The sequence below is a fragment of the Protopterus annectens genome, chromosome 16.part0, assembly GCF_019279795.1.
Source record: "Protopterus annectens isolate FY-2018-M chromosome 16.part0, PAN1.0, whole genome shotgun sequence".
NCBI lineage: Eukaryota > Metazoa > Chordata > Ceratodontiformes > Protopteridae > Protopterus > Protopterus annectens.
The window spans coordinates 665,559,578-665,572,451 of NC_056750.1; the positions used below are offsets into that span (position 1 = coordinate 665,559,578).

The 12,874-nt window shown below is 38.3% G+C and overlaps 1 long non-coding RNA gene across 1 annotated transcript in view; it reads right to left on the bottom strand.

The window, feature by feature from the left end:
• Window positions 1-12,874, bottom strand: part of LOC122790287 — a 602,600-nt gene that overhangs the window by 434,681 nt on the left and 155,045 nt on the right. Inside the window, exon 2 of the long non-coding RNA XR_006362980.1 lies at window positions 1,036-1,131. This is a non-coding gene — a long non-coding RNA (uncharacterized LOC122790287). The remainder of the gene's footprint in view (window positions 1-1,035; window positions 1,132-12,874) is intronic.

The following is a 12,874-nucleotide window of genomic DNA, read 5'->3' on the forward strand; positions in this document are numbered from 1 at the left end:
GTAACATGAAAGAATTAAACAGAATAGCAAGACAAATCCATTGTGTCTATAAAGGTCTGCCCTATGAAGTACCTAGCTGTACCTTCTTTGCTAAGGAATACCACATAATACAGACTGACCATAGGTAACTTCTTTGCTGGTAGGCATTTTACTGCCATGGTGAAGAGTTAGTTGGTAGGTAGGTAGTTTTCTGTACTAGTATGTTTTTAGCATAGTATAGTGTTGAACATTCTAGAAGGGGGGGTACGTCTGTGTTTGAGAGTACAGTACCATTAGTAGTTACATGGTGACTATCCCATAGTCTAATCCATCAGGGCCAGCTGGTATTCCAGTAGTATTCCTCTTTGAAGTGCACATGCTTGGGGGGGGCACCAGTTTTTCTGAATTCCACATAGTAACTGTATTCATACAAACATATTTCCTTGCTTTTTGCACAATTTATAACGTATCTTCCAGCCAATATAAACTTCTGCTTAGCCATGTGTGGATAGAAGGAGACACGTACCTTCCCAAATTCAGATATTAGTTTTCTTTACAGACACCATTTTATGATATGCAAAGCATTCTAAATACAACTAGCTCTCATATCATTATATATTACATTGTCTCATTATTTTAAATACTCATTTCCATACAGCACACCATTCCACACTGTTACACAATTTTTACTTTTAAATCTCATGCCAAAGGTGCAAAAATAATTCATCACATTTGAACAATACAGAAATATCACTTGCCCTACAAGTTTTTGTTCTTTTATAAATAACCCAGTTTGTCTAACGAAGTTTACTATCCCCATTGTATCTAGTTTTCATGTTTATGCTCCCAAATGTATTTTAATGATATTTCAGAGTTATAAATGCACACATTACCATTGTCAGATATAATTATCTAAACAATAATATACAGTCAAAAGCAGACAAACATAAAACATTTATTAATATAGTACTATCCCAGAACACAACCCCTACTAAACTTATGTATGCCAAGACTCGCTTGTTATTTTTAGCATAAATACAGAGTAGACACACTTACTAGAAGTTACTCTTTTCACCACTGTTGTGCAGCTGTGGAGATGCTATACAGGTTTAAGGAGCATGCGCTTCTTCTAATGGTACAAGCATCTTGCCTCTGCAAAAAAAAATATTTAGATGTCTTTTTGTGATCATTTACGTAATTTCAGAGCAACTGCATTTTAATGTTTTATATATTGCCAAATATCACAATTACTGAAATTGAGAGGTGTGATGAAGTACATTCTGAAAATCAAGGAAACATTCACAAATAAGTACAATTTTCATCATACAACAGTTCTTGAAGAAATGGGAGAAGCAATGGAGATATAGTAAGCTGTCTTCAAAGTTCTCATCCAAAAGAAATGCATAATAAAAATGGTCAGAGGCTAGAAGTAAAATGTCATTGAGGTGAACCTATGGTATAATTCTTCAGTGGATGAACAACCAGATTCAAAATTATTAGGTCAGATAATAAGAGGCCCAGAATGCTGGATAATATGATGGAAAATGGGTCATGGTTCTGTTGTATAAGGTAGGCCTGAAAAGATAAAAGCAGCAAACACTAGCAGAAGTATTTAGATCAGCAGAGGCTTATCACTCTGCCTAATTTGAAAAGAGAAATTTGCACAGAAAACAAATCTGTCCTAGGCTAGTAGTCAATGGGCAGACAATGGAAAGGGCTGAGATGTGAGAGGGATGCATTTCAGGAACAGTGCACGAGAAGGGCATGATGTTACAGTGACAGCTTTGTGATAAAAAATAAAGGTGCATGGTGGGTGAGAAAAGAAGACCAGATGGTTAACAAGGACTAGAGAGTAAACTGTGCACAACATAGAATGCAAATGCAAGTCATTCTGACTGCAAACAAGCCATGTGATTGCTTCATTTCAAAGTCAAATACAAGGGTGATCAAGAAAAAATAGTGTTGATAGTGGAGAATCTACGGTGAGGACAAACCTTAGCTAAAACAGCTCAACTATTAAACCTTCAGTCACTCAGAGAACCATCTAGTAAATAAGTAGGTGGGCAAAAATAATGTAGGGTACGTGAAAAAAGGGTAAGTATTTTTGGGCCAAGAAAAATCTGAAAGGATGGATGATGTCATTGTCTGATAAGGAGCATTAAGAATTTTATCATATAATATACAATAAATGAAAAATCCTAGCTAAGAGGAGCTAGTCCAATAGATAGTAAAAGGATGTCAGGAGCCAGTGAGGTCTCAGATGAAGGCAAGAGTAAAAAAAATGTGAAGCAATACAATGAAAGAGGGGAAAACGACTTGACCTATTAAGACTGATAATAAATGTGCCAATGAATGGAAGAGACAAAGGAAAGATGTCTAAACAGAAGTGAGTGTTTCAAAACTTTAAAGATAAGAGAGCAAAAGCCAAAGATAATAAAATCAAGTTGTCAATAGTGAATGTGATGAACTCAGTTGAAAGGAGACCTATAAGGGAAATGGCTATGATAAAGACTTGTACTCCATCTTGGAGCTAAAGCACCCCTAATCTGGCCAAACCAAGTACTAAATGTCTGACCACATCACTAACTAATCTTGTCATGAGTCGGTGAAATAATCCCTTGTCACTCCAAAACTCTCAGTGCTACAGGAGCTTAAGGTGCAGGGAAGGATTTGGAAGTGGATCACAATTCAAAAAATAAATAAATAAAAATTAGATTGGAGTTGAACCAGCACAACCAAATGCAAACCTTGAAACCCAACAATGGTACATTCATTCCTCTTTCTGCCTCTTAGAAGTGGCAGAAAAACTGGACCTTACAAAATGCTGGGGATCCTAAGATCTACTGAGGTATCTGCAAGATGGCCAAAGGTCAAACCCTTTGGGGAAGTAAAACTTAAATGACAACAGTTTGACATGAAAGATCAACAGAAGGAATGGCAATTTTCATTTCCACAAGGGTGATGAAACTGGAGGGTGAAAGGCAATCAGATTCTTCCACTAAGAACTGGGTCTCAAGAGAAAATGAGCCCTTGAAAGGGGTAATAAGAAACATGCCTTTCACTATTAGCTTATCAAAAAGAGAAAGACCAAGGATGCTTAAAATGCAAGAAGTTCTCAAAGAGCTTATAGCCCACGTATGAAGGGGGTCACATGAAACGGGATGTGTACTGCATGTCTTGGTCCAGGAGAAGCTTAATAACTAACAAAGGACATGACTGCATGAAAGAAGAGATGACTCCATGGGCCTAGTGGTACAGAGAAAATAGAAATAAGTAGGGAGCAAATCCAGAAAAATAGAAAGGAAGGCTCAACTTGTCACAAAGTAATCACAGGCACACCATCAAAGGAACAGACAGTAAGAAGTAAATGTTTAAAACCTATGGAGACATGGCATGAAATGAGATCTAGCAACTAAGAATAAAAAAGATGAATGTGATACATTTGTTAGAATGGGCATCAGGTTAGGTGTTTTAGTCCTCATTAAGGTAAAATGGAAAGGGACCTGGGTTAAAAAAACCTGTAATATAGGTAGCATATAATGTGGAAGTCCTGTCTTTGCTTAACTTTTACTATTTTAGCCCATACAGTGTAGAAAAATAGACTTGACCCTAACAGAGTGAAAAAATGCTGAGAGGAGTTTCAGCAAGAAGGAGTTTGTTAGAATCTTAAAGGAATAAGATAAACAAAAGTGGGTAAACACATGGGGACTAGATCAACCAATACCTCAGTGGAGATGGAACCATCCATGGTGGGAAGGGTGAAAAACTAGTGGTGACCATGATAGTAGATGCAATGGCATCACCTACTATGAAAAATAACCTAATGTAAAAAAGCTGCAGTTGCTTATGAATCACTACAGAAATGGGTAAACAGAGAGAGAGAGAGAGAGACAGAGCATATGACTAGAGAAACTGCTTTGAAGCAGCTGGTGTCCTATGGCACAGTAAAGTAAAAGTTCCAAGTACTGTTACCACAAAATTTTCTGTTTGGGGTGTATAAGCCAATTGTGTGAAAAGTGTAACAAATATAACACAGAGTAGAACAATGTGAGGGGTGGCAAATAAACAAATATAAATTAATGTCTCTAGGAATGACTCTTAGTTAAATATCTAGGCTCATTTCAGATTTTCAGAGCATCTCTTCTGTGGATGCGAGTGCTGCATCTTTTATGTTTGCATGACATTGCCTTCTTGGCCTCATGTGACTACATTTTTTGTTGAGGACTGGAATGGTTCACTCCTAAATGGGAAGTTGTTGGTGTGAAAATCAGCACCTTCAAATCAGAGGCAACAGTTTTCTCAATGGAAAAGACTGGTTTACCATCTGCAGGTGAGAAGGAAGCAGTTACCTCTCATGGAGTATCTTGACATCTTGTTCAGGAGTAAAGTGGGACCAAAAGCCTCACCAGCAGATAGGTAGAACAGCAGCAGTACTGCGAGCCTTGTATGACGCTTCAGTGGTGATGCAAGTGGTGAGTCATATTATAAAAGCTCTTAAATGTACTTGTCACTCTGCTCTTATCCTTATCACGAGCTTATGATAGAGAATGACAGGATATGAGCGTGCAGACAAGCAGCTGAATCCCTGGGCTTAAATTCTGTCACAGAGTAAGTGGCCTTGTGATTCACAAAAATAAAAATTGGTCTGCACACACAAGAATGCCACTGGATGTTCCCGTATGAGGTGTACAATGTAGATCCATGCCAGAGACGTTATATCCTTAACTTGCCTGGAAACTTCTGCATACTATAAACGAGCTAGGGAGTGTTGTTGGGGATACTGAATTCTGCTTACTAATACAGTGACCCACTCTAAGACAAGTAGTTTAAAATGGACAGCGCTAGATTTCAAAGTGGTCATTTTATTTGTATGTACATTGAATATCTGTTTCCATCATTGCTTAAACTACAGAATTCTGTTTAACTCCATTTTTTTTATTTAAATTACCTGGATCCTTAACAGCTTTTTTCAGCAACAACCTAGGCTACAAGGTCAAGAATAAATGCAATGTATATTCAAATGTATATTTTAAGAAATTCATTAGGGGCATATACTTATCTTAGAGCAACAGCAGAACTGCAAATAAGATTTATCTGTTCCTAAAAGTTAGTTATTTTTAAGTCATCTGACAGAAGACAATCCAGAAAATTGAGAATACTCAAAACATAAATTTAAGATGCATCTCTTCACCTAGCTATGCAAGTAGAAGCAGAGAGCCCAAATACAGCTTATAAATGACTACTAAAATTCAAATACTATGTCCACAGAATTTTCATGTAATATCAAATCTTCTTCTTTCAGCTTTTTCCCGGTTAGGGGTCGCCACAGCGGATCACCTGTCCGCTCATGACTGGTAGTGGAGTTTTACGGTGCTGAGGTGCCAGCCCAGCACCCAACCTTCCACAGAAGGCACACACACACATACTCACACCTAGGGCCAATTTAGGTTTATCCCATTCCTCTCCTGGTTGCAAAACTACCTGCCAGACAGATCACAGGCTGCTAAATGGCAATCAAACTAGTCCAGCTTTCTACCAGTACCTGTCAGTGCACCAAAGGAAAGTTGCAAGATAAATTCAGCTCTCATCCTATGGCCACTAGCAGCAAACAAAGCAAATATATATGTAGCAGTTTAACATAAAACAAAAAGTAAAAACAAATTACCAGCTTTAACAAAAATAGCATCTCTGTATCATCAAGGATTAAAGGAAAAAGAAACTTGAGTTACAAAGTTTTTTGTGCACAGTGCTGCAACAGACAGCCTCTATTGGTTACTCATGCAACACTTTCAATAATTCCTTTACTTGACTTATTAAAAATGGCAATCTCATCTAATATCAAATAATTTCAAAAATTATTTTATATAATAAGTAGGGACAAAAAAGCTATCTACAGAACCAGACAAAATGCAAAGTTACATCAGATTAAATTAACAGCACGCTCAAAGAGGCATTACATTAATTCAGAAATTCATTGGTTATTACTATGCAGCTGACTGCTCAATCATTGGTAGCCTAACCACTGCAATTCACAATACTTGCTCCCTCTTTTTCTTAATTTACTTGTCACTGTACCCTTAACCTGGTTATCCATCCATCTTTCTAGGCTGAGTTTGAAGAAGGTTAGGACGCTACATTGTTTCAGAGGAAGTAAATTCTTTGGGAGAGGTAACTAACCTTTCATCAGGTCCTGTTTATGTTGTGATGGAGACAAAGTTTTCTTATTCTTATTCTTTAAAACCATGGTATTATAGGTTTTGTAAACATGGAGGTCATACATGATTGGGTCAGTTGAGGGCTTGTGGGCTAGGCAGAGATCACACTGTAGGAGACTGTATTACACAAAAAGCAGAGTTAGAGGTTTAAGGTATTCTGATTAGCTCATGGAACTCTGGCCTAAACCATTTTTGTGAGGAAATATTGATATTTTTCAACTGGATCATGTGTTTAGCAAGTACATGCTGAAGGAAGCATTATCCAAATAAGGGAGTAGTAGACAGGGATGATAACTTCCTTGAACCCAGCAGATAAACTTTTGATAATGAGCTGGGTTAAGTAAAATGATTTTCTGCTGACAGTAGATATATGGTTGTTGAAACAGAGTTTTTGTCTACAATATGGCCCAGGTCCCTGATAACCATGTCAGTTTTGAGTGATGGGTACTTTTATGTAGTAGGTGAATGGGTGTCATGTTTTGCAAAGGACACAACTACAGTACACTTTAGTATTTAGATTTTGACCATGGTCATGGCACCTTTGGTTTGTATGTGTTGGGCCCAAGTGTAGAATCCAGGAGTCCTTCAAGCATTGATTGATAGCTCCAAATCTGCAATAATATGCAATCCTGGTCAGACAAATACCCCTGACATTAGCTGTGGCATTACATAAGTAAATATCAAATAGAAGTAACCATTGTACCAAAGACTGGGGGACCCCACTAATAATGAACCTTTTAATGGAGTATGTACACCAGTCCTGAATGGGTTTCGTCTGTAAGCCAATTTGCTATCCAGAACTTTACTTAATGGTATACATTTAGCTTGTTAGTTTTTCAACATTGTCCAAGTGTGGAATGGTATCAAAGGCATTTTCCAGGTCAAGGTAAGCTAAAGGTACCGGTTTGCCCTCCTTCAGTATACAAGTTAAGTCAGCAGAATCCAACTCTCAAAAAACCCAGACCCGATTCAGATTGAAGGATTGTAAACTGCAAAGATCTTGGTTTATGACTTTCATACTGATCCACTCCATTACCTTACAGATAAGGTGAGAAAAGCATATCAGTCTATAATTGTCAGGATCAGAAGTGGAGCCACCCTTTAGGAGGAGGAAAATCAGAGCAGTTTTCCATGACTCCGGCATGAAACCGTACTCCATACTGAGAAGGAAATACCCTAACACATTATAAGGATCCATAGAGAGCTTTTTCCCCCTCAGAAAATACCTTTTAGGACTTACTCAGAGGTGATCTTTGGAGACTGCAGACATGATGAGCATGCAAAGGGAAAGCTCGGAGAAGAGGGAGAAGCCAGAGATAATTTTATTTGATAGTATTCTTGATATGTCCTCAGTGAATGTTGTTGTTATGTATCAACTCAGAGCATTGCTGGGTATTGCTCCTAAGGTTTCTGACATAGTTGAAAAAGGGCTTGTGTTGCCCTTGACAGATGAGACAATTTTAAAGTTCATACTTGGATTTAGAAAAAAATGATTTTGTTCCGAAGTTCTTTGTTTAACCACTTTGGTTCAGTTTTGGTACATGAGGTTTTCAGTTTATTCATAAGAGTGACTTTTTTGTTTTCCATTATATAGCTCGTTTATGCCAGAATTCCACCATAAGGATTTATTCCTAAAATTAGCATTGCTGTTGCATCAGACTGGAACCAATATTTTGTTGCAGGCATGGAGTTAAGAACCAAAACTCTTTGCAAATGCAGTAATGTTGATTGCTGGGTCCTTGAGTAGAAATGGCTCTTAAACCACTTCAGGTCACCAAGTAACTGCAGTAGCTTTGCCTGTGAGAATCCCTAAAGGTAGTATAATTTATAGACATTTCAGGATGGGCCCTAACAGTTAAAACCACTGAATGGTGGTCAGATCTGAACAGTAATGGGGTACTATAGGCGTTTAGAATAATAACACTATATCTGTGAGGACTAGGTCCAATAGATTTGAGCCCCTGATAAGGAAGTGCTCTATCCAGTCTAGAGGGGTTGGAGAGATGAAATCCAGGGAATATTGCGCATATTTATTTGTAGTTTTGTGGATCCTTCCAGTTTATGGATGTATACCTGAAATCCTGAAAAATAGCAGATACTGAATACATATGAATGCATTTTTAGGATTGCTAGAGCATCCTCATTTCCATCCATGCACATATCTTCATAAATGTTTAGATGTGTAGGCCACTATTTGGGTCAACAGTGAGGGTCTCAAGCTTGTTTGGATATGCTTCATGCGATGTAGGTGTTATAGAAGGGGTTCTGTAGTTCTCTGGGATATGGCAGCTACTATGATGTGGAGGAGTCTGAGGACACTATCTTGCCATGCAAGTCTGTGCGTGATAGAACTGTGCAGGAACATGGACACCACCACCAGTAACAAGTCACCCTCAGAAGATGGTCTGAATGAATGGTAGGCATTGAATCGTGGTAGGAAGGGTAAGTTATCACTGCTTTGAAACCATATTTCAGTACCAAGACAGACAGCATAGTTTTCAACAGCCCAAAGTATTTCTATGTAGGGCGGTTTCTTACTGAGGCATCTACATACCTCTGAACAGCACTGCTTTGACGCTGTCCTAATTTTGTTTGGCTATTTTGGTAAACAGAGCAGATGGACATGGTCTGAAAAAGGCACCATGACAGGAAACCTTTTTTTCCCAACATATGAAAGCCTTTAGAAGAAAAGTGCAGGCCAACACTGATAAAACAGGTGGCAGTATATCTCCTTGCAGGCTGATATACACTGGACACCCCTCAAATGATAGCAATAACCAAGTCAACTGCTGAAGTCCATTATATTTTGTTTTGTATCGTGGCATCGTTCTCAGAGAAGTTAGGATGATGCTCAATATACTAGCTGCATAGAACTCTCAAATGCATATTTGGAGAGCTGCACTATGTATCGCTTTATATAATCAAAGGATGTCTGATGTCATGAACATAGATGGGTTTGGCATAATGGTTAAGGTCTTTACTACAAATATGTCACTCTTCTTATGTGCATTAAGAGGATGATGAGGCTTGGATGTTCATTTGAGTAATTTATTGTATACAAATACATCAGGATGAATGGCAGGAACATTAAACAAACTGACTGACTACATAAACTTGCATGCTCACACTCTGGCTGCTCACTCAAAGTCACACACTTACTTGCACATGCTCAGTACTTATTTGCAAGTGCTGACAATGGAAAGTCTCAAAGGTATATTACACAATCTGATCTACATCCTCCCTCTTCACTGCGCTGTCTTCATATAATAAATGACATTTCAATAGGCATGAAATTATACAGACACTAATAAAGAAAAACAATAGTTAAGTCCAGGTTGCTGTGCATCTGGAAGTAGGTTTAGAGATGCAACCTAATCTCATGAAATAATAGTTAGGACTTGGTTTAGCAACAGGGACAGTCACTGGGAATGTTCTGCTTGAAAAGTCTCATGGATTTTCCCAGGAATGGGGATTGATCAAGGAATGTCCTCTGGAACAGGAACATTGGACAAGTCACTCTGACAACTAGAGTCTTTGTCACAGGCAAGATATTGTAACTGGTTCGGACACTGGTAACAAATGCGTCGATTTCATCTGAATTCTACTCCTTGTGATTCCACAATGTATGATCTCAGCTCCTGACAAACTTTTCACAAATCTGATGCGATCAAAACCTTTTGACGTCTGCATCCTCACCATCTCCCCTTTTTTTTTTCAATGAACGGAGTGGTTTGTTGTTTTTTTCATAGTGAGACTTCTGGGAAAAATGCTTCTTCAACAGTTGGACTTTTACTACTTTGTTGTTCTTAGCACTTGGAACCAGTAAATTACTGCTGATAGGTAATGTGGTCCTGGTTTGTCTCAGCATAGTCTCTGGGCAGGTGAACGAAGATGTTTATCACGGGGAATGTTTCTGAGATTTAACAAGTTGAGAAAAACATCAGTATTGTCACATTTGGATTTCTCCAACAGCTGTTTTGCACTTTGAACTGCACTTTCAGCCACGCCGTTTCATGGATGGTATTCAGGACTACTCATAATATGAACAAACTCCCACACTTCTGCAAATTTCTTGAACTACTGACTTGTAAACTGTGCACCATTGTCAGAAATAACTCTGGCCAGACTACCGTGGACAGAAAAATGTCACCTCAACTTATTAATGACAGTACTGGAAGCTAGGTCGGGAAGTAGGTAAATCTTGAACCAGTCTGAATAAGAGTCTACTAACACCAAGTAATGTTGACCATTCCACTCAAAATATATCTGTGGCTATTTTCGACCATGGTAGTACAGGAATTTGGCTTAAATTAAGTGGTTCTTTTTGTTGCTGTGGCATTGTACTATTACAAACTCAACAAGATGAAAGTACTTTCTCAATATCTCTTGACAAAGAAGGCCAAAATACTAGACCTCTCACCTTTCTTTTGATAGGATCAGTTCCTAGGTGGCCACTGGCCACGATGCAAGATCTTAATATACTCTTATTGCAAGGATTTTGGAACAATCGCTTTAAGACCTTTCATGACGATACCATTGTCTGACAAAATCTCATCTCTGTATGGAAAATAACATTGCACTTTTACCAGTAAACAAGATTAGTTTGAAGGCCAGCCTTAACTGATAAAGAGGTTTATCTTCTGGAGAATTGGATGTGAAGCTGTGCGAGTTCTGAGCTTATGAAGCGTGGAAGAAAAATTTCTCACTTCCATGACCTCAAAATCAAGTTGCTCAATGTTATACTGTTCTGTGATTTTTCTGGGTGATCAGCAAGATAAAGAAGACTGCCTTTTGTGTAAACAAGATTACAATTGTACTTTTGCAATTTGAGCATCATGCGTTGCAGTCTAGCTGGAACTGTATGCATATGCTTTCTCAAAATAGTAACAAGAGGCTGGTGTTCAGCTTCAATCTGGATAGATCGACTATAAATATAATCCTGAAACTTCGAACATGCAAACACAATTGCCAAAACCGCTTTCTCAATCTGGGCATATTTAATCTCAGTCTGGGTAAGAGTTCTTGAAGCATAGGCTACTGGTGTACCCTCTTGAATAATGACCACCTAGACAAAATGTAGAAGCATCACAGGAAAGAGTAACTGGTTTGTGAACATTGTAGTAGCTGAGAGTTGGTGGACTAGCAATTTTCTGTTTCAGGGCATCAAATACTCTTTGGTGCTGTTCTGAGCATGACCAAATTACATCTTTACATGTCAGCTCTCTGAATGATGCTGAATGTTGGCTTAAATCTGGAATGAAATTACCTAGTTGACCATGCCAAGAAAAGAATGTAAGGCTTGGACATTGTCTGGAGCTGGCATCTCGAAAATTGCTGTTTGCTTTGAAGGACCTGGTCATATGCCTGAACTGGTAAACAAGTAACAAACATAAGTAACTGAATCTACACTTCTGAGGATTCAGCTTAAGATTCACTTCTCGTGCTCTTTCCAGAACTTTCTTGAGGTTGGTCTCCTACTAGAATATCATCTACTAGAATAGCATAGGGATAGCCAGACAAAATTTGCTTCATCACACACTAAGACTTCACTGGCAGAATTTATTCCAAATGGCATTTTCAGAAATCTGTAGCTTCCAAATGATGTACCGAATGTGGTTAACAATGAAGATTTTCAGTCAAGCAAAATTTGTCAAAATGAACTCTTATGAATCTAAGACAGAAAAAACAGTGGCATTTGGCACGAGGGCAGCAACCTCTTTCACTGTGCACATTGGAAGATGAGGCCTTTTTAGTGCTTTGTTCAAATCTCTTGGATCAATACATATTCTAATATCATCTGAGCTTTTCTTATGAGCTACTACCATGGAGGATTCCCATTCAGTAGGTTCTTCTACTGGACAAATTACTCCTTACTGCACCATTTTGTCTAGCTCAGCTTTGACTCTGCTCTGCATAGCTACTGCCACTTTCCGTGTTGATCTGATAATTTGGCTGATCTCTGGGTCTAACTTCATGAAGTATACAACTGGTAGTTTGTCTGCAAAATATCAGCATACTCAGAAAAAATAGTTTGAGTGAAATTTGAACTGTTGTCATTCAAGCTTAAATGGTGAACTTCTTTATTAAGTGAAAGCAGTCCCATTTTCAAACAGTCTCTGAGGCCTAATAATAACTGCATGTCTCGCTTGACTATGAAAAACTGCAAGTCATAGCTGTTTCCAGCAAAGTAACATGAAAGCACTAGTGAGCCTTCGGTTTGAATCTCTTCACCACCATAAGCAACAAGCTTCGCACACTTTGTCAAATCAAGTTGTTCAGCTTTTACTCTAGCAAACGTTTCTGCTAACATAACATTGCACTTTGAGACAGTATCTACTTTGAACTCTACAGGACTCCCATTAATCCAAACAGTACAAAATATTTAATTCTTTGCCCACATATCTACTGCATTGACTGTTTCACCAAGCACAGACACACATCAACATAAAAGTAGGGTCACAGCTTTCTGATTGATCAACTTGCCTTTTGGAATGCCTTATTTTAATAAAAGAATGTGCCTTATTTGATTTACAAAATCTTTTGAAAGGACTTATTGCAAAAATGTCACTACTGACCAAAACCTAAGCACTTTTCTCTTTTGGGTTCGTGATTTCCACTGCAGTTATGACAGCTGACTATGAAGCTAGGTGGAGGCACATGTTTAGACTTTGCTGACTCAC